The 14,105-nt window shown below is 40.1% G+C and overlaps 1 long non-coding RNA gene across 1 annotated transcript in view; it reads left to right on the top strand.

Annotated features, from left to right (window-relative positions):
* Positions 1–1,408: 1,408 nt before the first annotated feature.
* Positions 1,409–14,105, top strand: part of LOC110303709 — a 66,843-nt gene continuing 54,146 nt past the window's right edge. The window contains exon 1 of the long non-coding RNA XR_002378947.1: positions 1,409–2,089. This is a non-coding gene — a long non-coding RNA (uncharacterized LOC110303709). The remainder of the gene's footprint in view (positions 2,090–14,105) is intronic.

Below are 14,105 nucleotides of genomic sequence, written 5' to 3'. Positions count from 1 at the left end.
TTCATAACTGTAATGTTGCTGCTGTTATACATTGTAATGTAGGTATCTGATATAGAGGATGTCTGATCTGTGACCCCTGTGAAGGGGTCAATTGACGCCCAGGAGGGTTGCAACCCCATAGGTTGAGAAATGCTGCACTAAATTATCTAACAAAGATGCCCGGGGATTTACAGTGAATGACAGTGATTTTGTTCATCTTCAACTTGTTCCGATTTGGCAGCCTCCCTTAAGTTGGCCCACCTAATGACACTTGTCAGTCATCGGAATTATGCATTAATTTGTGCATAGTTGACTTTTCTCTCCTAGATTCATAGAGAAACTGACTCATGAAGTGCTCTTCTTCAACACCAAATTGATGCCCCCTGCCAGGTAAAGGAGTGAATAAATGCATCCAAGGTGACAGAAGACAACAATGAAGGTTGAGAACCACTCACTTAGCCACTGGGGTTATGGCTACAAACACAAGTAGACTAGCTAACAATAATGTCAGTAAATTTGACATTTGAAAGTTCAGTTAGGCCTTAGTTTTGTTTCACCAGATGTTTCTCTTTGTTTCTTTTTAAATAAAATTGTTATAATTGACATACAACATGGAAGTTCCATAGTAGCCTTTCATGCTTATTTCTAAACACTATTCAGTAGGCTTCTGAGTTTTAAAAGACAAAAACAATAGATATATTCTCATTAGTAGACTTCCCCTGAAACTGTCTAATTGATCAAATTTTACCTGCTTTTTTTTCCCTATAATAAACATTTGGGAGACATTCTAAAGTCCAGGGTACTGTAGATTTTTCTAAGAGGGGGGTTTTGAAAACCTCCTAAAATTTTGTTGACTGGGAAAGGAAACCTGTCAACTGTTGTCTTGTCTACAAAAAAGACACTTTGTCATCAATGTTGCTATTTAAGCAAACACCACTTGTTCCTCTCAACAGAGTTAACTGTCAGCGTTTTTAATGAGGCCTATACTACCTGAATCCTATACTACCTATACTACCTGGTTTATGGGAAAGATCCCAACTCCAACTCATTTATGGGAGAAAAGTGGTTCATTTCCCTAAGAAGTCAGAGTTTTAACTTCTTGGAAGGCACAAAGTGATCTGCGCAGCTGTAAAATGGCTTGTCTTTTTCGCCCTGGTTCCATCAGGAAACCTGGCTTTCCACTTCAATGCTAGCTTAGGAACGAAGCCCTCCCTGCGCTCAGTCAATCACAGAAGTGGACAAAGAGTCCACCCCTAACCAAGAAGCTATATACAATTGATACCTGATGCACACGGTGATTTAAATGTTCAGGGGGATGAATCCTCTTTGAGAAATCAGCGCAAGACAGGACAAGCAGTGGAAAGAACAGCCGGGAACTTAGAATCCGAAGAGCGAGCAGGAAGTTTCAAATCATTCTTCAACGGCAAACATTAGGAAAGCAAACTATTTGACAGCCATTGCGTGTAGAAGGACCCAGAAACTCATACAGAACTTTTGAAATGACGAGGGCAACGATCTCTAGACTTAAAGCTAGGAGGTGGTGTGTGACCATGAGTTAGATAATGCTAAACCCAAGAGAAAGACAGATTTGAGAGCAGGAAAATTTATATAGATGTATTTTTGAAATACATTAGGAAAAAGTTTCTATCAAAATAATTGCTCGTGAGTCTGCTTTTCCCACCTGACTATCCACAACTCAAGGGTAGCACCAGCTAATTCCTTCCCTTTGCCTGTTCCTTGGGCTCCTAGGTCGTTAATGAAGCAATGAACAGAACGTGAGCGCCATTTCTGAAGTGAGTAGATTATATTAAGTTAGGTCTGAAGGGAGAAGAGAGCACTGTGAATTCTGTTTCTGAAAACTGTCCCGAAACCTTTCATGTTGATTCGGGTTGAGAAGCCTGAGAGTTGAAATCGATTGCTCTAGATCCAGCTTGAGAGGCTGAACGTTGAAATCGATTGCTCTGGAGCCAATCTGAGACGCAGAGAGCTGAGATAGATTGCTCTCCATCCAGTAGGAGCTGTTGAGAGCTGAAATCGATTGCTCTGGAGCCCCATGGAAACCAGCTTTGCCGGGTTGAGGCACATCTTCAGAAAGAACCCTTCAACTTTGGTAGGTTTTAATCCAGTTTATTTTATCAAAGTCATGACCCATACTTAGCTTTTCTGACGAGGACCAAGAAGTGATTGCTTCCTTCATTTTAGGACAAATTGTCTTTGTGGCCAATCAGCTCTGCCATTGTAGTGTGAAAGCAGCTGTAGAGAACACATAAGCACTGGGGTACGGGTGTTCCAATAAGACTTTCCGTTTGGGCATTGAAATGCGAATTCCATACACTGTCATGTGTCACAAATAATTGTTTTTCTTTGTTCTTCTGCCAGCCATTTAAAACATACAAAGAATTTTCAGCTCACAGGACACACTAAGACAAATCAACAACGGGCCCAATCCAATCAACAGACCCCTATTCCCTCCTGACAATTACTGAGAAACCAATTGTGCTACATCCGTACCAAAAACAAGCAAGCTGTGTTCCAATTACACATTCGTAGTCTAGTGTCTTTTCTTTGCCAACTTTTATTAAGATTACATGCTTTTTTAAAATCACAATACTATCATGTTTTTTACATTTGGAAACAAATATTCACTCCATTATAACTTTTAAAGTAATTTGAATGTAATGTATTTTTAAAATAAATTATTTATTCGATTGTGATTATAAAAACCAAATTTCAGCCACTCTTTTAATCATAATCTAATTCCTTATTTTATTATAACTTTCAAGATGTCTCTAGTTATAGGTGCCTGTGCAGTGACTATGCATACATTTATATTTACTTGTTGTATCAACAAGTTATGGTTTCTCTTCTGTGTAAGTAGGTAGGAAGATAATGTGATTTAGCAATGTGGAAAAGATTCCTTGCCATCAAATACATTCCTCTACCCTACCGTGGGACAAAACCAGAAATCTATTTGTTTGAATCTTGTCTATTGTCATGACAACATGCCGTGACCAAGGCAACTTATAAAAGAAAGTGTTTAATTTGGGGCTTGGTTCAGTCCCAGAGTGTGCGAGAGTTCGGGGAACCATCATGATGGGGAGCATGGCAGCAGGCAGGCATGGTGCTAGAGCAGTAGCTGAGAGCGAGAGAGCAAAAGAGAGCGAGGGGGGAAGGGAGAGCGAGAGGGCGAGAGGGCAAGAGAGAGAGAGAGAGCAAGAGAGTGAGAAGGAGAAAAAGTGAGAGAGAGCGAGAGAGGGAGAGAGCAAGAGAGAGTGCTGGCATGCGAGAGAGAGAGAGAGAGAGAGAGAGAGAGAGAGAGAGAGAGAGAGAGAGAGAGAGACGGAGAAGAAGGAGGAGGAGCAGGCGAGAGAGTGAGAGCAGGCGAGAGACAAAGACAGAGAGCGAGAGAGATTGAGAGAGAAAGAGTGAGAGAGACAGAGAGCGAGAGTGAGAGAGATTGAGAGAGAGCAAGAGAGTGAGTGAGAGAGAAAGAGAGCCAGAGAGTGAAAAAGTGTGTGTGTGAGAGAGAGAGAGCTAGAGAGCTAGAGTGAGAGAGATTGAGAGCGAGAGAGCCAGAGTGAGAGTGATTGAGAGAGAGAGAGAGAGAGAGTGTGTGAGAGTGAGAGAGAGAGAGAGAGAGAGAGAAAAAGAGAGAGAGAGAGAGAGAGAGAGAGAGAGAACAAACTGGGAATGGCATGGGCTTTTGAAACCTCAATGCCTACCCCCAGCGTCACACCTTTTCCAACAGTGCTACACCTCCTCATCCTTCCTAAATAGGATCTACCAATTAGGGACCAAGCATGCAAATATATGAGCCCATTCTCATTCTAACCACGACTGGTTGTAATTAATCAAGTATTCATTTCTCTTTGTAAGGCCTTCTGTTTCATTTCTTGATTCTAGATTAAAAAAAAAATAGTAATCAACTAAAGGCAAAAAGAGTCACAAGATGGAAACAGTTTTCAGGCCCAGCTGTGTGTCTACAGGGTAAGAAGAAGGTGGGAGGGTGATTGCCTGTGAGGTGGAGGGCATCGGGGAAAACTGTTGCAAGAGAAGGTAAAACACACAGAGAGAAGATATTTCTGAGTTCCCAATTATGTCCGAGATGATTTCCTTGTGTGAGTCAGAGCATAATGTTTCAATTCTTAAAAATATTAGCCTTCCTTTCATCTGACGCCACCCATTGATAAGATTACGAAGGGAATAAATGGAGTTATTCTTATTTCCTGGGCCTTTTATCCCCTTTCAAAGAGTCAGCGTTCTGCACAATGCTAACAAATGAACCGTGGTGGGGTTGGTTTGTGGAAGGTTTTATTTGACCTGTAACCTGGCTTTATAAATAATTCTGAGCAGTCAGAAAGTCACCATGCTTGAAAGATAATTGCTCATTGAGGTGGTAAGTAAACCCTATTTAGGAAACAGAGCAAGAGTATGAAACCTACAAGGAACGCCATCTTCTAAGGTTGTCCCTTCTGGCTACAACTTACATGCACAAGTTTCCGATTCATTTATTTATGTACTGGTTCATTTACAAAGCAAAGGTTACATCTTCATTCATACATGCCATTGCATTGTATTCTCTCAGTCACCCCATCCCTCCTTTCCTTCCTGCTGGTCCCCTCCCCCTCCTCTTTCTCCCTTTCCCCTCCCCCTCCCCCCTCTGCCAAATAGCATCTCCTTCTGCCTTTCTGGATGTGTGTGTCTCTTACCCTCTCTTGTTCCCACCCCCTCTCTCCCTTTAGGCTTCTCCTTTCCCACTCACAGTCATCTTTCTGCTTTCATGCCTCACATCTATCTGTACATATATAGGTAAATTAGGTGGATACTTTTATTATGGGAATCTTTCATGTATTAGGATAATTATGTAACTGTATAAAGTTTAGAAAGCACTTAATTTATGTGCTTAAAAGAAAAGGATGAATCCCTTAGTATTTATTACAGGACTTTTGGATGTTGTTGTTGTTGTTGTGACAATGGAGAGAAGGCATGGGGAAGAAACAAGGTTAGGAATAACAGAATGGATGCAAATCAAGAAGACAAAGTGCAAGGCAGAAAAAGATGAGTGCTACACTCCGGGGGGGGGGGGGGGGCTGAGGAATACTTAGATGTGTGTTAACCAAAGGAAGGAGTAAAAGCTGCGGGACGCTCGCTATAGCAAATCAAGGTTTTCTGCCCACCTCTGCCCTTGGTTATCAGCAAGATGGTCTTTCTGGTGGCTGTTTTCCATTCCCATTCTTAAAAACCCATTATTAACAACTCCCACACACAAGGCCAGGGGAACTTGAAGAAGCTGGAGTGGAAAGAGTATAGAGCCAGGGTATTAGTGGATGTGTTTTGAGAATGTGTTATGGATCATCAATAGTGGCATACCAGAACTTCTTAATTTTAACTAGAACTTGGTAGCCATTGATCCGTACTTCCCTTTCTCCCATTAGGTTAACAACAGTTATCTTCTCAACTTATATAAGATCAACTTCCTTAAATACCAGTTGTCTACGTCTGGTTAGTGTCATGTATGTTAGATTCTTACATAATATTCACTTCTGTTCGTACTCATATATGCTGGCCTGCTTCCTAATGGTGCTTCCTAATGGTGTCTTTTTCTAACGCTCTAAGGCTCTAACGATGTCATCAGTATTTTGTGAGGATGTACTTGTCAACAGTGAATGTCTTATGTCTTTGAACTTCTTTTTTTGTTTGTTTGTTTTTAATTTACACTCCCTCCATATTTTATCCCCCCATCCAACCTCCTACTGTTACACATACCACACCTCCTCCCCACCTCCCTGTCTCCACATGGATGTCCCCCAACCTCCACACTACTTGATTTCTAAACTCCCTGGGGCCTCCAGTCTCTTGAAGGTTAGGTGTATCATCTCTGAATAAACACAGACCCAGCAATCTTCTACTGTGTGTGTGTTGGGGGGGCCTCATATCAGCTGATGTATACTGCCTGGTTGGTGGTCCAGTGTTTGAGAGATCTGAGGGGTCCACAGTAATTGAGACTGCTGGTGAACTTCTTAAACGTTTTCATTTTTCATTTTTCCTCCCATGATTGTTCTCATGTTCTGGGGCTACTGTGTCTGGAGATTGTAGCGCGACCATTGACTTCTTCTGAGTTCCCCTTTAGCAAGGGCATGGGATTTTTTAGAGTTCCTGTGAGTATTTTCAGTCCTGGATGTTCTCCATGGGTAGTATTGGCCAGGATCAAACTCTGATATTAACCTTGAGACTTGTATGCTTTCAGATGATGTAAGATCCACATGACAGCATTCCTTCATAAGTGCAAATCCAGATTCTTAAGGGAAAGTTTTATGCACTTGCCTTTATATATTTATTTGTGCGTGTTTCTGTGTTTGTATATGTGCATGCGTGTGCACACATGTACCAGTATACCACTACAGTCATGTTAAAACCGTAAGAAAACTTACAGGTACCAGTTCTTCTTTCTATTGTGTGAGTCCTGGGGATTGAACTCAGGTCACCACGCTTAATAGCAAGTGCCTTTACCTGCTGAGCCATCTCACTGCCCCTCCAGGGAGGTTTCCCTCCCCAAATCCTAAATACAAACGCCAAGTTTCTCTGCTATATATCGAGATGGATGTATTTTGCACACTAAAACTCAAAAAGCTGCCACACTTGCCTAGGATCCAGAGTGGGCAACAGCAACTAAAAGAACAGAACACAAAAAGAGAGAACAGATAATTGACACCAAGAAACACTTCAGACATCTTAACTCCAGATGCCTAGATCCCAGAATAAAACCACAAACGCGGGCAGCCAAAGCAGTATGCCTCCCCTGGCAGCCAGAAACCCTCTTGCAATAGCCCCCACAAAAAGCAGCTCAGCCAAAGCACAAGACAAGACCTCCAAAACAGTGATTGTGAACAGGTCAAAGGCACTTAAAGTGAATGGTTCAGTGAAGCACTCTTAAAAAACTGTGGAAAAACCTTCAAGACATAATCACTAAGGAAACAGACATAATAGTTCTTTGTGTATGTATCTGTGTATTTTAATATACCTTCTAGTGATGTCTATAGCTAACAGTGTTGCTGGTAATGCTTCCCTTGGGAAATTAATTTTCAGTTTTATACTTCTTTCACTTTATTCACAGAATGTGTGCATATGCTTGTACCTATACATCACCTAAACATGTATTTGCATATGCACACATATGCATATGTAGTACAGAGGTCAATGTCAGGTGCCTTCTTAAACTCACAGATTTGGTTAGACAGGCTGAGGAGACGCCCAAAGGACCATCCTAGCTCTGCTTCCCCAGTGCTGAATTAGCAGCAATGCTGTCCTGTGGGCTGTTAGCCCTCCCTGGGGTTGAAATAGGATTCTCATTCTTGCACAGCAATTTCTCAACTGAGCCATTCCCCCCACCCCGGCCTCAGCTTTTACTTTTGAAGTAAGTTTTTCTGGACTTTGTATAAAGTTGAATTTCAGTGTCAACATATTTGAAATCAAAGGCATGTTCAACCTATTTCCTTGAAATAACTTATATTTAGTTAAAATACATATTTAAGTATAGTATATATTATATAATACTATGCACAGTATATATAATATATAATTATATGTTATATATCATATACATTGTATGTAATATTTATAAATATAAAAATATTATATAATACGTGTTATATAATATATGATATAAATACATAAATACTATTATGTAATATATTATATAAATAATAAATATATTATATAATATACTATATAATATAGTACATATTATATAATGCATTATATATTATAAATTATAATGATATTATATGTGCTATATTATACATAAATATTATATATAATGTATAGTATTGATAAATATTCTATATAATTGCTATATCATATATTACATATCATATATTGTATATTGTATATGGTATATTATGTAATATTATATGTTGTATAATATTATATGTCATATATTAATATAATGAGATATTATTTCCATGTAAAAATATTCATATCTAAATTTATCTGCAATTTTCATCCACTCTTTTTTGTTTGTTTGCTTGTTTTTTGTTTTTTGAGACAGGGTTTCTTTGTGTAGCCCTGGCTGTCCTAAAACTCACTCTGTAGACCAGGCTGGCCTCGAACTCAGAAATTCGCCTGCCTCTGCCTCCCATTTAATCCCACATGCTGGGATTAAAGGCATGTGCCACCATGCCTGGCTCACCCACTCTTAATACTACAAAATCACTAAAAATTTGAATCTGTCCTGGAGCAAATATAATTTTCCCAAATAAAAATTGGAATCCTATAAAAAGCATCTTCACTCCAGGTTAGAAGTTTCTAAACTGTGTTGTAGAATTTCAAAATTATACATTCTATGCCTGTGCCACGCTTGTCACCCCTGAACTTCGTTGAGTCTGATTACATAGAGACAAACTTCAGTATTATTTAGTATGCACTACTTGTTGACAACAGGATTTACTAGTGGCTTTAAAACCAAAAGCTCTCCTGTACTCTACTGGTCTAATAATTTTATTAAATTCTTCAAAAATAAATAAATAAAATTTAGGTTGCAAAAAATCTCAGTTCAGTGCCTGCCCATTTCAGGAGATTTAGTTTGATTCAAATAATCCAAGGTTACAAAAGAATCAATCCAAGATGAGCTACAGTGAGCAAAAGTGAAACTAAGGTAGTCTCTGTTCGGTATTAGCTTGCTAACTCGGATTTTAACCTTTGGTTACTTCTAAATGTGAAACTCAGCTTTACTGGTGTTCAAATACCACTGTTTTCATATCACTCATCCCTAGCTTTCTCAGAGGATGCCAGCCGGCAGAGACTCCAGCCCTGCCTCACTCTGTGTGACCTCCCAGAGTTTCCTCTCAAATCCCTTGGGGAAGCTTCTATGGCTTTCCAACCCTTATACATTAGATGCCTACAAAATCATAATCATACGGAAAATGGCAAGGGAGGGTCCCACCAGCTTGAGCAATTAACTGGTGGACCCTCTGGTACCACAGATGCAGAGTCTGTGTCCCTCGGTGATCGAACATGGGAAAATGGACTTGAAGAAAGATTCCTGGATAGCGTTGTTTGCACAGTGCATCCTGAGACTCTGTTCTGAAGAGATCTTTGAGGCCATAATGGGCGGGGCTTGCTGATTTATGCAGTGACCTCAAAACCTCTCTTATTTTCCCAGAACAAATACTTGATCCCTTATTTGTTTGGTTGGTTTTTCTATAAGGTCTGGTCATATAAGCTTGCAAAATCTGGGCTTGTACCATTATACAGGGCTTATCCATTTACAAATAGCATTACTGTAAGTATTCCTATAAAAAGCACTAATTTCTATTAGTTATGTAGTGGAGAATGAAAGCTGTGCTGTGGGGTATGCTAGCATTCAGCTTTTTTTCTTAGCGTATCAGTTGTCCACAGTGACTGTTTCAGTTGACACTCTCCATAAGTGTAAGAGCTTTAGTCATTTAGTCAGCCCTTACCTTATTAGTCAGTGAAGTCAACCCAGTGGTAAGTCAACCTATCTCACTGTAACTTGCTAGCTGTACAGTGGTTAACAATGTGTGGGTCTTTATGCTTTTTGATAGTTTTCTTGTCAACTGTATTTTTAAGAATTTCCCATTTTTAAAATTATACTCCACTCTTCTTAATGATTTGAAGGTCTTCTTTATCTATACCAAACTTTATCTGTAAGTCCTTTGACTTGAGTTCTAACTTAATCAAAGACTGACAGTATCCATGTCATAAATCGCCTATAGATCAGCGACGTTTGAAAACTCTCTCCTTTTGTCATGTTTACAATTCAATTCCTTTCCTTCCATCACTTATATGTTTTAAAAATATTTCTCCTGGTCCATCACTTATCTTTTCCCACTTTTAGTAGTTAAACAATTACTTCTTACCGAATGAATACTCTTCTATCAGTATAAGAAAATCTTTAGCCCAAAGTGATAAAGATATCCTATTGTCTTTTAGAAGTTTAATTTCTTACGTCTATGGTCCTTCTTGAATTAATTTTTATACGTGATTTGAAGTAGCAGTTAAAGTCCATTTTTTTAAGAACTTGAAAAATGTTCTGCCACTTATTGGAAAGATTACATATGCCCATACTAAGTTGTTGATTTTTGAGCTCTGACCACCCTCCGACCCCCCAAACCCTCCAGCTTTCTGCTGCTACATTGGGGGCTTTCTCTTTTTTCCTACAGTCTTGGCTGACTTACTCTTAGAGTCCACAAATAAGGGTGGCTAGGCAGAGATTTAAATGATGAAGACAAAGGCCTTGCTTCTCCCCTGATTACTTGTTTGATTCTCGCCTCTGCCCCTGCTCCTCCCTGCCCCTGCCCCTGCCCCTACCTCTGCCCCCAACTCCGACCCCGTCCCTGACCCCAACCCTGGCCGACCCACCCTTGCTCCTGACCCCGACTCTGATCCTGCCCCCTGTCCTTGCCCCTGCCCAGGCAGGGTCTTCTGAATGGATTTTTGTGAATGCCACTTGAGCAGTCTTCTCCCTGGAGACCTAGGACTCTGTACTGCAGGCCTCCTCCTCTTCCAAGACCATAACTGCAGCCCCAACTCAACCTTAGCCCCTGAAGCCTATTTTCTCACTTTCTCTGCTTTTCTCTTTGATCCCGCAGCCAGATGCTTTCTGCACTTGCTACGCCCTAAGGTTCTCTGTTTCCTCTTTTAGTGCCTAGTAACATTTTACTCTGTTCACAGAGGTTTATATTGAATTCCCTGTTCACTTTACAGTGTGGTTTCCACCTCCGGACACCATCTGTTCGCTGAGCTGCGGTTGGAATAGCCCTGTGAACAAGGTGACCTCCTATAAATGGGTACGCTTTTGGCCTCTATTCTGTGTCATGGGGCTGCTTGTCTAGTCCCATTCCGGTACACTCTGTCTTAATTATGCTATTTCAGCACTATGTTACAACTTCTTTTACCATAAACCATTGCTTTGGCTCTTGTAGACATGGAAATTTCAACAGAGCTTTAGGATTAGTGCACTGGTTTTTATTACAAAATATACAGAGGCTTTCAGGGTTTCCTATGAATCTACAAAACAATTTAAAATGAATGGAAATCACAATATTTTTTAAATATAAAATCAAGGGAGGTGTCCATGGGTGTGGCATGTGTCTCTGCCTCTCTACTTCTCATAATTCATCTCAGTATTATATCATAATCTCATTGTCATCTTTCACATGCTTCATTAATTTAATTGCAGATGTGTGATTATTTTGATCTCGCTATGAAATGTCTTATCCATTTTCCACTTATATACTGTTGGCACATAAAATCATTTTTATTGATATTATATCCATTAAACAAATTTTTATTAATTTAAATAGTTACAGTTCTATTTCTTTTTTTTTTTTGTAAATATGAGAAGCTATTATTTGAAAGGAATTTATTCTCTTACAATGGGTTGTCAAATGTTTCCCTGCAAAGTTCAATAATATCTTCTTATTTGTTCTTTTAGTTCCTGAGGGATCAGTAATGCTGTCCTTCTCAATCCTTCTATTAGAACATTACAAATGTTTTTTCTCTCTTTTGTCCTGATTGCAAGTTTATAAATTTGTTTTGTTTTTTTTTGTTTTTTTTTGTTTTGTTTTGTTTTTACAAAAACAAAATCAACTTGGGACTGTAGCTATGGCTCAGCAGTTAAGAGCAGGTAGTGCTCTTTCAAAAGACCTGATTTTGAAACGCAGCTCACATGTCAGGTGGCACAGCCATCTCCAACACCATCTCTAATGGAATCTGATGCCTCTGTCCTCCACAAGCACCCACATTCACAGGCACAAACCACACAGACACACATATACACAAAATAAAAAAATTAAAATTAGCCAGGCAGTGGTGGCACATGCCTTTTATCCCAGCACTTGGGAGGCAGAGCCAGGTGGATTTCTGAGTTCAAGGCCAGTCTGGTCTACAGAGTGAGTTGCAGGACAGCCAGGGCTACACAGAGAAACCCTGTCTCGAAAAAAAGACAAACACACACACACACACACACACACACGTTTAAAATGTTAACTTCTTGATTTTTGTTTCTTATAATTTTTTTAAAATGTATTGTCTTATCTTGGTTTTTTTTTCTTTCTATTCTTTTAGAAATGGTTTCTGCTGGGTGGTGGTGGCACATGTCTTTTGTCCCAGCGTGAGCCAGGTTGAAGTAGGTGGATCTCTGAGTTTGAGGCTAGCCCGGTCTAGAGAGTGAGGACAGCCAGGGCTGCACAGGGGAACCTTATCTTGAAAACAACAAAACAAGCAAGCAAGCAAACAAACAAACAATCCTGGAAGCATTCCTTAAGCAATTCCTTGCACTGAAAAGTTAAACCCTTTTTAAAAAGAATAGCTGAATATTCCTTCAATGCATTAATTTAACTGCCCTTAGCTAATTTCCATATGCCATGCTTTTCTTTCTATGCAGTTTAAAGTGGTTTCAGCCAGTATAGCTTTCTTGGCAAGTCCTGGGACAATAGGAGATCCTGTTTCAAAGTCATTGTTTTCTTAATATATATTTTACTTCCATTAGAAATTAAAACTCTAGTTATTTATAAATATTGCTTCTTGGGTTTGTTGTTGTTATTGTTGGTTTTTTGAGACAGGGTTTCTCTGTATAGCCCTGGCTGTCCTGGAACTCACTTCGTAGACCAGGCTGGCCTCAAACTCAGAAATCTGCCTGCCTCTGCCTCCTGAGTGCTGGAATTAAAGGCGTGCGCCACCACTCCCGGCTTCTGATAAGCACTATTAAAACAGTGTTTCCTTCCCTAACTGGGAACTCCTTAGCCCAGGGACTTTTATTTTAGCTCTTTAAGGCTCTCAGCACTGAGCCCCCTTTAGCCCTGCCCTACCCACTGCCACCCCACCCCCACAGGTGGCAACGTCTACACGACGGTCAGAGCTAACGAATCACCCATGTTTGCTGGGTTTAGCTCCTCCTCCTTTTCCCACATGGAGGCCACCATACCTCTTGGATTATTTGCCTTGTGGCAAGATCTGGCAGACACTTTTTGAATATTGAGAAATAAACAGAAATTGTCAGCCAAAAGCACAGGTCTCAGATTCTATTCATTTCATGCCTTCAGTGTGTAGGCATGGCTCCTTTGTTGGTTGCTAAAATTTTATATTATGTCAAGAGGATTTCTACCCATTACCCCAAATCCTACATTTGACTTTGACAAACTGAATGCTGTTTGTTGCTGTTTTTATCCACAAGAGCCTGTTTTGTGATCACCTAGAGTGACAGCAGCAAGTTAGCCTTCGGGTACTGTAACAACACTGATGACTGTTTTCAATATTGAAAAATAATTTGAGAAATATTGAGACAATTGAGCCTGATTCCTTCATGGTGGAGAGTGAGAGAGAAAGAAAGACATTGGCACTTACAGTCCCCACTGACTATATATCCCTAATGATCAGAAGATCTCCCATGAGACCCTACTTCTTAAAGGTCCCACTACCTCCCACAGGCTGGTGACTAGATCTTTAACATATGGGCCATTGGGGGAACAATTACCCAAGCCAGAGAAGATGGCTTCATACAAATTGTCTTTATATTGTACAGGCTTCAAACAGTGTGAAGGAAGAAGGACCAGGGTGCCAGAAATGGATGGAATTCAAACCACTTTACCATCCTAAGAGAAACGTTGAAAGCTTAACACTGTAGGCTGCCATGATTTCTTCCACAGGCACATCTGAGGCAAAGATTCAAGTTGAAGACAGAAGAAGATGATCAGTATCAGCCAGAGCAATGCAAGGCAGATCAGGGCAAGACTATCCTAGGATGCTGGGAAATCATAGCTTGATATTGTTAGAGTCTGTGTTTCAAAGAATCACTCAGTCAGTGATCACTCAACGCAAATTCCACTCTGAAGTTAGGACAAGGAGGAAGCCCAGGAATCTGTGAGATTTAAACCGGTTCAAGGGTAAGAAAATATGGAAGAATTGGTGGGTGTGTTTCAAGTTAATTGTGTTCTTGTAGGTGGAGTACAGGTCCTTCACAAATAGAACCCTGAAAGGACATATGGAATGAAGCAGCAGAAGGAAGGAAATATCTGAAGAGCAGAAAACCTTTTCCAGTTTCCATGAAGCCCCTGAAATGAGCAGTTCTCAGATTCTACTGCACACTGTTGGATGAAAAAAAAAAA

The sequence above is a fragment of the Mus caroli genome, chromosome 10, assembly GCF_900094665.2.
Source record: "Mus caroli chromosome 10, CAROLI_EIJ_v1.1, whole genome shotgun sequence".
NCBI lineage: Eukaryota > Metazoa > Chordata > Mammalia > Rodentia > Muridae > Mus > Mus caroli.
The sequence above is the reverse complement of the archived record's forward strand: the minus strand, read 5'-3'. Positions and strand labels throughout refer to the sequence as shown.